Genomic DNA, 11,007 nt, shown 5'->3' with positions numbered 1-11,007 from the left:
GTATTGATCTTCTTCCCACTCAACTCCATTGCCATTGAACTTTCGTTCAAAACCAACACCATGGTTCTTCCAGTGCCTTCCTTGCTTGCATACAATTTCCTCGAATTTCTTACACCCGGGAAGGCTCTTGTAAACACCTTTCTCTATAATTACCTTCAATAAAATATTTTCTTGCTCAAGTGTAACTTGGCTAAGAGAGTCATTAGTGGAATCAAGAGAACTACTAGAAGCAACAACATTGGATTTAGCATGATTATTGTTACTACTAGAGGAACAATCCTTCTTGTTTTTGTTACTAGACTTGACTTGAGGCATGTAAGTAGATAAGAGTAAACGCTTGGCAATGTAAGAAGAACTTTTCTTGCGAAGATCATCATTGATTGCCTTTAAGAACTCATGCTCTTGCTCAAGGTTGACCTTTTCAAAGCGTAATTTCTCATGAGTCCTTAAAAGTTCTCGATGATCCCCTAAGATAGTTTCATGAGCTAACTTAAGAGTGTTTAGTTCTTTAGTTAGGAGCTCAATTTTCTCCTTATCATCTTCATTCCTTTTATCTTGATTAGCATGATTAATTGATGTTTCATCATAGTATCCATCACTAGAGTTGTCAATAAGTAAATCATCATCACCTAGCAAGTCATCTTCATCACTATTGAAATCAACATACTCGGGGTGTGTTACCTTTGGGCCTTTAGCCATGAAGCATCTTCCAAGTCCTTCATTTGGTGAATCAAATATGTCGTGGGAGTTGGTTGACACAAGTGCTAGACCGACAACACCTTCATGTTGAGTATGTTCAGAGTCGGACTGATAGCTTCTCTCAGAGTGATGTTCAGAGTCAGAACCAGATACCCATTCACCAACATGAGCTTGATGTCTTCGTTTTGTGTAGCTCCTTGATGACTTGTCCTTCCTTTCCGAATCCTTGCTTCTCCGGGACGTTCTTCGTTCATATCGATCATCTCTACTCCTTCTCTCTCTTGGCAGTGATTCTTCTCTTCTGCTTCTCCTTTTAGGTGATTCTTCGCTTCTTTTGTAGGGAGCCGTAAACTCATTAGAATAGTGTCCGGGTCTTCCACAGTTGTAGCAATTTCTCTCTTGACTGCCAGATCTTTTGTCATTGTAGGACCTTGACTTGGAACTTCTTTCCTTGCTTCTACTCTTGTAGAATTTGTTGAAGTTCTTCACCATTAGGCTCAATTCTTCATTGAAGGTTTGTTTCTCACTTGATGATGTGGGAGCTTCACATGAGGCTTTGTAAGCACCACATGACTTGTTGTGCAGCTCCTCCTTATCCATGAGTGAAATCTCATGAGCAACAATTTGTCCAATGACCTCCGTTGGCTTGAGATTCTTGTAATTGGGCATCATTTGGATCAATGTGCGCATGGTATCATATTTTCCATCCAAGGCTCTTAGGATCTTCTTGACGATGAATTTGTCAGTCATCTCTTCACTTCCTAAGCCGCCAATCTCATTTGTGATGAGAGCAAGCCTAGAGTACATTTCATCAACGCCTTCACCATCCTTCATCTTGAACTTGTCAAGTTGCCTTTGAAGCACATCCAATTTGGATTCCTTGACGGAGTCGGTACCTTCGTGCATATCAATCAAAGTGTCCCAAATTTCCTTTGCATTCTCAAGACGGCTGATTTTTTTTGAATTCTTCGGGGCACAATCCGTTGAAGAGGATATCACAAGCTTGAGCTTTGTATTGCATCATCTTCAACTCATCCGCGCTAGCTTCACAGTTCGGTTCTCTCCCATCAAAGAATTCACCTTGCAAGCCAATACACACAATAGCCCAAACGGCGGGGTTATGACCGAGAATATGCATTTTCATCTTATGCTTCCAACTAGCAAAATTAGTACCATCAAAGTAAGGACCTCTATGATGGTAGTTTCCCTCGCTAGACGCCATACTCTCCTAGGTTGTGAAACCAAGGCTATGACCACCAAAAGCTATGGAAATCAAAGAAAATGGAGACCAAGGCTCCGATACCACTTGTGGGATCTTGAAGTATGTCTAGAGGGGGGGGGGGTGATTAGACTACTTGACCAAATAAAAACTTAACCTTTTTCCCAATTTTAGACTTTGGCAGATTTTAGCAAGCTTAGCACAAGTCAAGCAATCTTAACACAATTCAAGCAAGCATGCAAAAAATATATGAGCAGCGGAAAATAAAGCATGCAACTTGCAAGAATGTAAAGGGAAGGGTTGAGTTTTGAGCCGTGGTTCCGATAGGTGGTGCTATCGTACATCCATATTGATGGATACTTCAACCCACAAAGGGTAACGGCTGCGCGAATCCATGGAGGGCTCCACCCAAGAAGGATCCACGAAGAAGCAACCTTGTCTATCCACCATGGTCGTCGCCCACGAAGGACTTGCCTCACTAGCGGTAGATCTTCACAAAGTAGGCGATCTCCTTGCCCTTACAAACTCCTTGGTTCAACTCCACAATCTTGTCGGAGGCTCCCAAGTGACACCTAGCCAATCTAGGAGACACCACTCTCTAAGAAGTAACAAATGGTGTGTTGATGATGAACTCTTTGCTCTTGTGCTTCAAATGATAGTCTCCCCAACACTCAACTCTCTCTCACAGGATTTGGATTTGGTGGAAAGAAGATTTGAGTGGAAAGCAACTTGGGGAAGGCTAGAGATCAAGATTCATATGGTAGGAATGGAACATCTTGGTCTCAACACATGAGTAGGTGGTTCTCTCTCAGAAATGGTAAGTTGGAAGTGTACGTTCATTCTGATGTCTCCATGAATGAAGAGGAGGTGGAGGGGTATATATATCCTCCATACAAAATCTAACCGTTACACACAATTTACCAATCTCGGTGGGACCGAATTAAGAAACTCGGTCTGACCGATTCAGTAAACCTAGTGACCGTTAGAATTTTTGGTGGGACCGACATGCAACTCGGTAGGACTGATATGGTTAGGGTTAGGGCATAACGTAATCTTGGTGAGACCGATTAAACAAACTCGGTGAGACCGATTTTGGTAATAAGCTAACTAGAGAGTTGGTCAAATAAACTCGGTGGGACCGGTTCGCTCATTTCGGAGGGACCGAAATGTTATGCAAGGGAAACAGAGAGTTTACATTGCAATCTCGGTGGGACCGATCGCTCATCTCGGTGGTACCGAAACGTTATGAAGGGAAACAGAGAGATTACAATCCCATCTCGGTGAGACCGAGATCCCTATCGGTAAGACCGATTTGCCTAGGGTTTGTGGCAGTGGCTATGACATCTAAACTCGGTGGCGCCGAATAGAAAGAATCGGCGGGGCCGAGTTGGACTTTAGGTTTAGGTCATATGTGGATGTGAGAAAGCAGTTGAGGGTTTTGGAGCATATCACTAAGCACTTTGAGAAAGAACCTCATTAAGCAACACCTCATCCCTCCTTGATAGTATTGGCTTTTCCTATAGACTCAATGTGATCTTGGATCACTAAAATATAAAATGTAGAGTCTTGAGCTTGAATCTTGAGCCAATCCTTTTATCCTAAGCATTTTGAGGGGTCCACTTTTCTCATCCATGCCATGCCATTCATTGAACTTTCCTAAAATATTTATCTTGGAATCGTATTAGCTCAATGAGCTATATGTTGTTAGGAATTACCAAAACCACCTAGGGATAGTTGCACTTTCAGGGTTAGATTGGGTCAAACCAGTTCTCTGTCCATCGTAGTAGGGGTACAATCTGTGAGAGTTTGGGTTATGTGTGGTAGGCTTGGTTCTCGTGCATGTACAACTGGGGTGCTATCTCCACCAAGAGGTAGCATTGTTTTATTTGAAGACTGTGTTTTTAGTCCGCTAGATACTGGCATCACCCGCTCCAATTCAAATGGCTGATAAACAGGAAACATAGTTGAATGTACAAACATTGTATGAGAGACAGATGCAATAGATAGTGTGGAAAAAAGAGGGCATGAAATAGTTGACATGTATATTGTTTAACTAAAACGGATAGCATGACATAATTTCACATATATGATGTCTATCTAAACTGGATAGCATAGCATAACATAATTCAAAGATATGATGAATAACTAAACATGATCGCATGACATAATTCACCTACATGTTATCTAAGTAATCATGATCGCATCATTTAATTCACATATGTGATTTATATGCTAAACAGAGGGCATTCGATATGATGTCTGAACTAAGAACATGGTGTTGAATATTGTGTATATGATGTCTAAACTATGCAATGCAAGACGCCATATGCATGATATGAGCAGTATAACCATGCCAAGTTAGAGCATACACCTCGGTGGGGGAATAGGACTGGTGATCTGTCTCTGAATCCATCTCTGAGGAGCTATCGGGACCCAACAAGAGATCTGCTTCGACAAGTAGCACTGCCTGCTCTGAAGGCTTTGTTTTCACTCGAGATTTTTCCATCTCCCACCCAAATGGCTGATTCACAGGAAGAGTAGTTTAATGTACAAACATTGTCGACAAATGGAAATGTAATGAAGAAAAGGATGTGCAAGATATCATTCAAATATATGATGCCTGGTTAAACAGGATGGCATTGCACATTTCACATATATTATGGCTGGCTAAAAGACATGAGACTGCATAATTCCCATATATGATATAGAAACTAAACATGTGGCATTACAGAACATGTCTAAACTAAGCAGATGACATATATGATGTCAAAAGTAAGCATTGCAAGGCAACATATGCATGATATGACTAACATCATCATGCCAAGGTAGAGCAAACACCTTGGGGGGTCAATAGGAGTGGTCAGCGGCATCTGAATCCGCCTCAGAACAGATATCTTCTTCTGGATTACAATGTGGAGAGGGGTGGGGAGGGTTTGCCATTGAACCCACCATGGAGCGATGTCTGCATGACATTGTATTGCCGCGCAAAACTCTTTTCTTTTTCCCTACATGTTCAGCATGACTGTGTACAATATCTAACGTGCATACGAAAAAAATATGATGAGATTATGTAAGGAGAGTATGCAGAAATTTAGAGTGATGGTAACAACCACTGGATGGATTCAAAAATAATGATAGCAGGCTGATGATTGCTTTAATTTAATAAAAAGACAGATGATGATTGCTTTACCATTTGTTTCCCAACCAAGATGAACAACATAAGCATACCCTAGGTGAACCAGATATTAGAATGTTATTCTGCCACTAATGCACTTGGTCTTGTTTTCATGCATAGGATTTTGAAAAGTAGGTCCGGGTGGATGTTTTGTTTCATTCTTTCAACAAAATGCATGAATAATTGAATAGTAGAGTGCCATTGGAAAATTCCCTATTGCTATGTTTTTCCGTTGAACCAAAATAGCCCTAATGGATCGACATGAATGTATAGTAATAAGTGATGCAACAAGTGTACAACCTCTATGCCGTAGCCGTGTCGACGTCAACATCATTGGGTTGGTTGCTGAAGCAGTTGAGATAGAGGTGGCTGTCGGAGGTGTGGAGGAAGATCTGAGGAATCTACAGATGACGTCCAGGGCACTGCTCTGTTGTGATGGACTGTTCTGTCGTTGGAGCAGCTCCGGTGAGACGTAAGACATCAAGGCTGAAGCAACACAAGACAGACATCATCAATCTCAAGTGGGATTCTAATATCATCTCCAATAGATGATGTAAAATAGATGTAAAATTTACATCACTAAAAATCACCTGACTACAACAGATGAGGTAAAAACTGTTGACTCTGAACTTAACTATCGAAACTGAAATTTACTGTGGAATCTGAATGTTACTGTTGAAACTGAACGCAATGGTAGCAGAGAGGCACTTGACATGTAGTTTAGGGAGGGCCTGCAGTTCATATTCAACCTGCACCCCCCTGAGACGGTAGCCACCACCAGCCGAACCGCCGGCCCCAGCGCCGCCTCGCCGCCCCGAAACAACTCCCCACCGCCGGTCCGCCGCTGCCCTGACCTGCCCTCTAGGCCCCCGCCCCCACCATGAACCCTAAGATAGATAGTGGGGTACCACTCCAGCGAGCCTCCATCCCCGCTGCAGGTGGTTCTTCCTTAACTCTGCCGAGCCCCCCCACCCCCTGAAAATCGACTGACCCAAAAGTCGATTCAGTCAACTAAAGTGTAGCTAAATCGGAGCATAGCATCAGCACGAGCGAGGGGGAGAGCAGCAGCAGCAGCGTGAGCAAGCGAGCCAGAGCCGGAGCAGCATCAGCAGCTGGATGAGCAAGCGATCGAGCGAGAGCCGGAGCAGCAGCAGCAGCGCGAGCGAGCGAGCGAGAGCCGGAGCAGCAGCTGCAGATCCGACTGGTATGGATGCCGCCGCTGAAGGGGCCTCACACTGGAGGAGAGCCATTGTGGAGATGTCGCCCGCGGCGCCGGCTTCAAGGTAGCCATTCCATGGGGGTGCGGGATGGAGCACCGTCAGCGCCGGGAGGTCGAGTTAAGGAGAAGGTGCGGTGCGATGAGTGTACAACCTCTTTGGTGGCGCCGAGTAGGCCTCGGCTTCATCCGAGGAGTCGGTGAGGATGTTGCGGTTCCGGTGGAGCAGGTTAAGGCGGCGCTATGGGGATGGAGCAGCCGCGATAGACGAGGCGATTGTCGGAGCAGCTCCTTGGAGGTGGAGGATGGGACGGCTGAACCGGCGGGACAACGAGATGGACGACGGAGTCTCATTCGGGAAGGTGGACGAGGGACGTCGAGCTGTTGCGGTGGACGATGTCGTCGGGGAAGAGGCTCCGGCTGGGCAGAGGTGAGGAGGGTGGGGTTTCACGGCTGTAGCGGAGAGGTTATGGCGGCCTGGGATTTCAAATGGTGAAAAGGAGGCGATGGGAGGGGGTGAACCATGACTTTGGGATGCGCTTGTCCAAAATGTAGGGTGTGTTACAAAAGTACCCCCACCGATTTGAACTAGCGGCCCTTTCGGCTCAGGGTTAGAAGGGGGATTTCATGTGTCGGGATTTGGCAGCTGGAGGGAGTTTTCGCGCGCATTGTAATTTCGGGATAGCAAGGCGCGGGTTGTGAAGGCGCCAGTTTTGGGAGCAGGATATCTGAATTTTAGGGATATAACAAGGCATGGGTTGAATTTTAGGGACAAGCCTAACGTGTAATATTGTACTTGTACGTACCAAATCAATTCGCACTTCCCTCAACCAAAAAGAAAACAAAAAAATAAAACTATTGACACCACACAAAGAGAGAGTCTTGCCCCCTTTTACTATACAAATGCTATTCAAAGCTACTCCCACCTTCCATCTAAAGGGCCTAATGCGTTTTTTGATGCTAACTTAGACCAAATATTAGAGCAATAATATATGACATGCAACTTACACAAAGCACACCGTTAAATTCGTGTGTGAAAGGAGCTTTCAATGATATAATTTTCACATTGTGCATGTCATGTACTATTAATCTTCTCAACAGTCAAAGGCGATCTTAAAAAACGCATTATGCCCTATATAGATGGAAGGAGGGAGTATGAATCCATGTTATGTCCAATTAATTTTTTTCGCTTGCTGTATAATGCATGTAACCTACTCATACCAACATTTTAGTGCATTCCAAATGTCTATACTACCGCTGCAATTCGAACTGAATTTGAATTCGTTTCTCTATTTCAATAAGAATCTACAATCATGATTGTTGCCAACTTCAACCATCATTCATGTATTACCTTAATAACACACCACATGATTACTATAGAGCTAGATATGAACTATGTGTACTACATGAACTCGAATTCTATTTTTTGAATACACTTGATGTTGATTCCAACTAATAGTACATTTGATGTATTAACTATATATTCATAATATAAACCATGTTCCATAGATACACCATGTTTATCAAACAAAGTATAGTGCCCCGGCCGCCCCCCCCCTACATTATGACAAGTATTTAGACCTGAGCTGCAAAAGCCACACATTAGCCCAAATTATTATCAATGTTCTATATATTATACGTAGTACTAGCAAGATGCCCATGTGTTCCACAGAACATCAACATGATCAAGGGGAGGCCTAATTTGCAAATATGGAGAGGGGTGTGGGTATCTTTTTTCAAAATTGCCATAGTTTCCTTCCTATCCGCCAGATATAAATCGGACGGCCTATATTGCAGGATGGCAGGCACACCCATCATCAACAACTCCGTTTTTTATAAGAGTAGAGATAAAATATATTATATGTAGTATAACATGTTCATAACCACACCATGTGTATCACCGTTATATATATATTCACACATGCGTCGGTTTAAGACACTATGATAAATTCTTCAAATATCGGAATTCACTTTTTATAATGAAGTATGATCTCTATTCGTCTTTTACACCCACACAATCCTCTTATCTTTGTAGTTAGTGCTAACTTTCTCTTGTGCATGCATACGCCCGCATCCCTCTCACCCTCCCTCAGCATTCTCTAGCTCCATCGCGCAAATTCGTCTTTTCACTTTAGGTCGTTCACCCATGGTGTGTGTAGGCCCCCCAACTCCTTCTTTACGACACACATCGATCGATATGCCTCTCTAGCCTGGTGTGCCTAGCACAAACACAAGCTTCCCCTCTTCTCTTATCACCGTCCATGCCTCACTCCCACCACTCTTTTCATCGATCTCGTACTCGCACACTCCTTCCCCCTTGATATAGTATGCCTCTCGCACCACCTCCTAGATGCATCCCTCTCTCTCTCTATCCTTCTCCCCATGCCTCATTTGCTTCTAACACACACATGCATGTATACCGATCGATCTCCCAACATATACCTAGGTCGACTTTAAGTATTCTGCCCCCCCCTCGATCGACGTACCTCACAAGTTAGGTCTCTCCTTTCTCTGACAAAGGACGATTGATCTTCCCATGTAGTTACGTCTACTTACCACAGCCATGTCGTCCCCCCTCATCATTCGTGCATGCCTCCTGACCCGTCTCTCACACGCACGTGCACGAACAGGCAGCCATCCCCTCTCTTATTGATATTGCAGGCGTGCCCTCCATTTGTCTAGCAAGCCTATCCCACCATTTTTTAGAAGCAACTCCACTACCACCCCCTCCAACACTCTAGCCTTATTCCTCTCCTACACATATGCATGGATGCCAATCGATCTCCCTAAATACATGAGGCAGGCCTCTCTCCTCCTCCACACATATACCAGCCATTGTACCTCTATAGGTAATTAGGCCTCCCTCCCCCACCCCCCACACCGATAGTCGATCGCTCTAGGTAGGTATCCATGTCACAGAGATAATCTGCATCTGTCCCCTCTCACGTTCCAGTAGGCCAGCCACTCTATATCTTTGACGTGGGCACACACAAATTCGATGGCCCTCTTTATCGATCGCGTGCGCACATAGACACACATCATCCCTCTCTTCGATTCTATGGACACCTCAAGCCGATGATACCTCCACTCTCTTCTCGTGGATCGCCCCCTCTATGTATATGATATATCCTGGACTCTATTTCACACACATTTTATGTGTTACATTTTTTGATTGACCCCCCCTCCCAAAAATTCTCACGAACCCGCACACTATATCTCTCTATGTTTGTATCTCTCTCACACAACCCCATGTAGGTGGTGTACGTAAACAAGAAGAGAATAGGTGCACCGTGCCCGTACTCGCGCTTCGTGCCCAGCCACACCCGCGCGGGTACACGGTGGAGCTCATTTCTGTACAAAATGGCAGCCCACATGCTAATTTCAATGCGTGTAGCGGTTGTTTACCTACAGAGATTGTGTACCACGCGTGCACGAAACAAACTTCGACTTGATGCGTTGGCGCGTTATTTCTAAATAAAGTTATATCACTCAATGGCACAAACACAGAATATAAAATGATTTTTATGGAGAAAAAGGTAGCCCTCTCCACTATAGACAATGGAGCCTGCCTCCCTGGTTTGTTTTTCTTCAGAGTATCTCACACAAGGCTGCAGTGGCCTCTCTCTCTCTCTCACCGTTGGTCACTGATCCGGCCGCATCCCGTCCGCCGGCGGAAAGGGAGGATGTGCATCGTTTCTCCGTTCGACGGTGCCGAGGCAGCACGTCCCGATCTGCGGTACACGCCGTTCTCTCTGACCAAGCTCCGGCGCGGTAGGGCCTGTGCCACCTGCTCGCTGCCGCATTATGGGCAGATTCCGCCCACCGCCGCTCACCTAGTTACATCCCGACGACCTCCAGTTATCCCCTCCATCCATGCTCCACTGCTCGTCTTCCCACATCGCTGCATGTGGATCTTCCATAGTTCTTTGCCCAAAATGTAGCTCGTCTGGCGTACTTTCCATATTGCAATCTCGTCCTCACACCATTTTAGACAAACACAACCGTGTTGTTATCTTCCCTTTGGACAAGGAATATGCTTCTTTTTTGTCGTTGCATGTGTCATCAACTGTTATTGGCCAGTAATTGTTTCCTTTCTACCTCTTTTTTGCAAACAGGGCTATCCATTTCACCTCGTTGCTATTGCGACATTTTGGTGAACTGCACAAATCACTTTTTTCTTAAGAGTGTTTTGTGCAGTTGTACTAAAATGCCACACGAGCAACGTCTCTACATTTCAGTGCGACTGCACAAAGGGAGATTGGTTTTGGTCTATCCTCCTCATCCAACTCCGGGCCTAATCTTCTCCAACTAGTTAGTCTTAAGAGAGACTGCAAAGGTCACTGGCTTCTATTTGTGTGTTTATTGTTTCATTGATAGTCCTCTATTATCGTAATCACACTTAATATCTTTGGAACAGGGACGCTCAGCTCTATTATAGTGGAACTACACAAAATGATCGGAATGTTCCATGCTCCAGACATCTACTTTTTTCCCAACATGCCTTGTTGATTTAGATAGAGCTGGGGGGACGTTGCTGCTAATGAAAGCATGGATCAATTTTAATTTAACACCTTCTCACAACTTTGTCTTCAGTTGAGTAGCTCTGATCTGCTAATAATTGAGATGCATTAGCAAGGAAGTTAGTTTTTTATTGTTTCCGAAAGAGCATCAATGGCAAGACACGTGAAACAAAAGCTG

This window comes from Triticum dicoccoides, chromosome 2B (genome assembly GCF_002162155.2).
Source record: "Triticum dicoccoides isolate Atlit2015 ecotype Zavitan chromosome 2B, WEW_v2.0, whole genome shotgun sequence".
Taxonomy (NCBI): Eukaryota; Viridiplantae; Streptophyta; class Magnoliopsida; order Poales; family Poaceae; genus Triticum; species Triticum dicoccoides.
Note: the sequence above shows the minus strand (reverse complement) of the source record.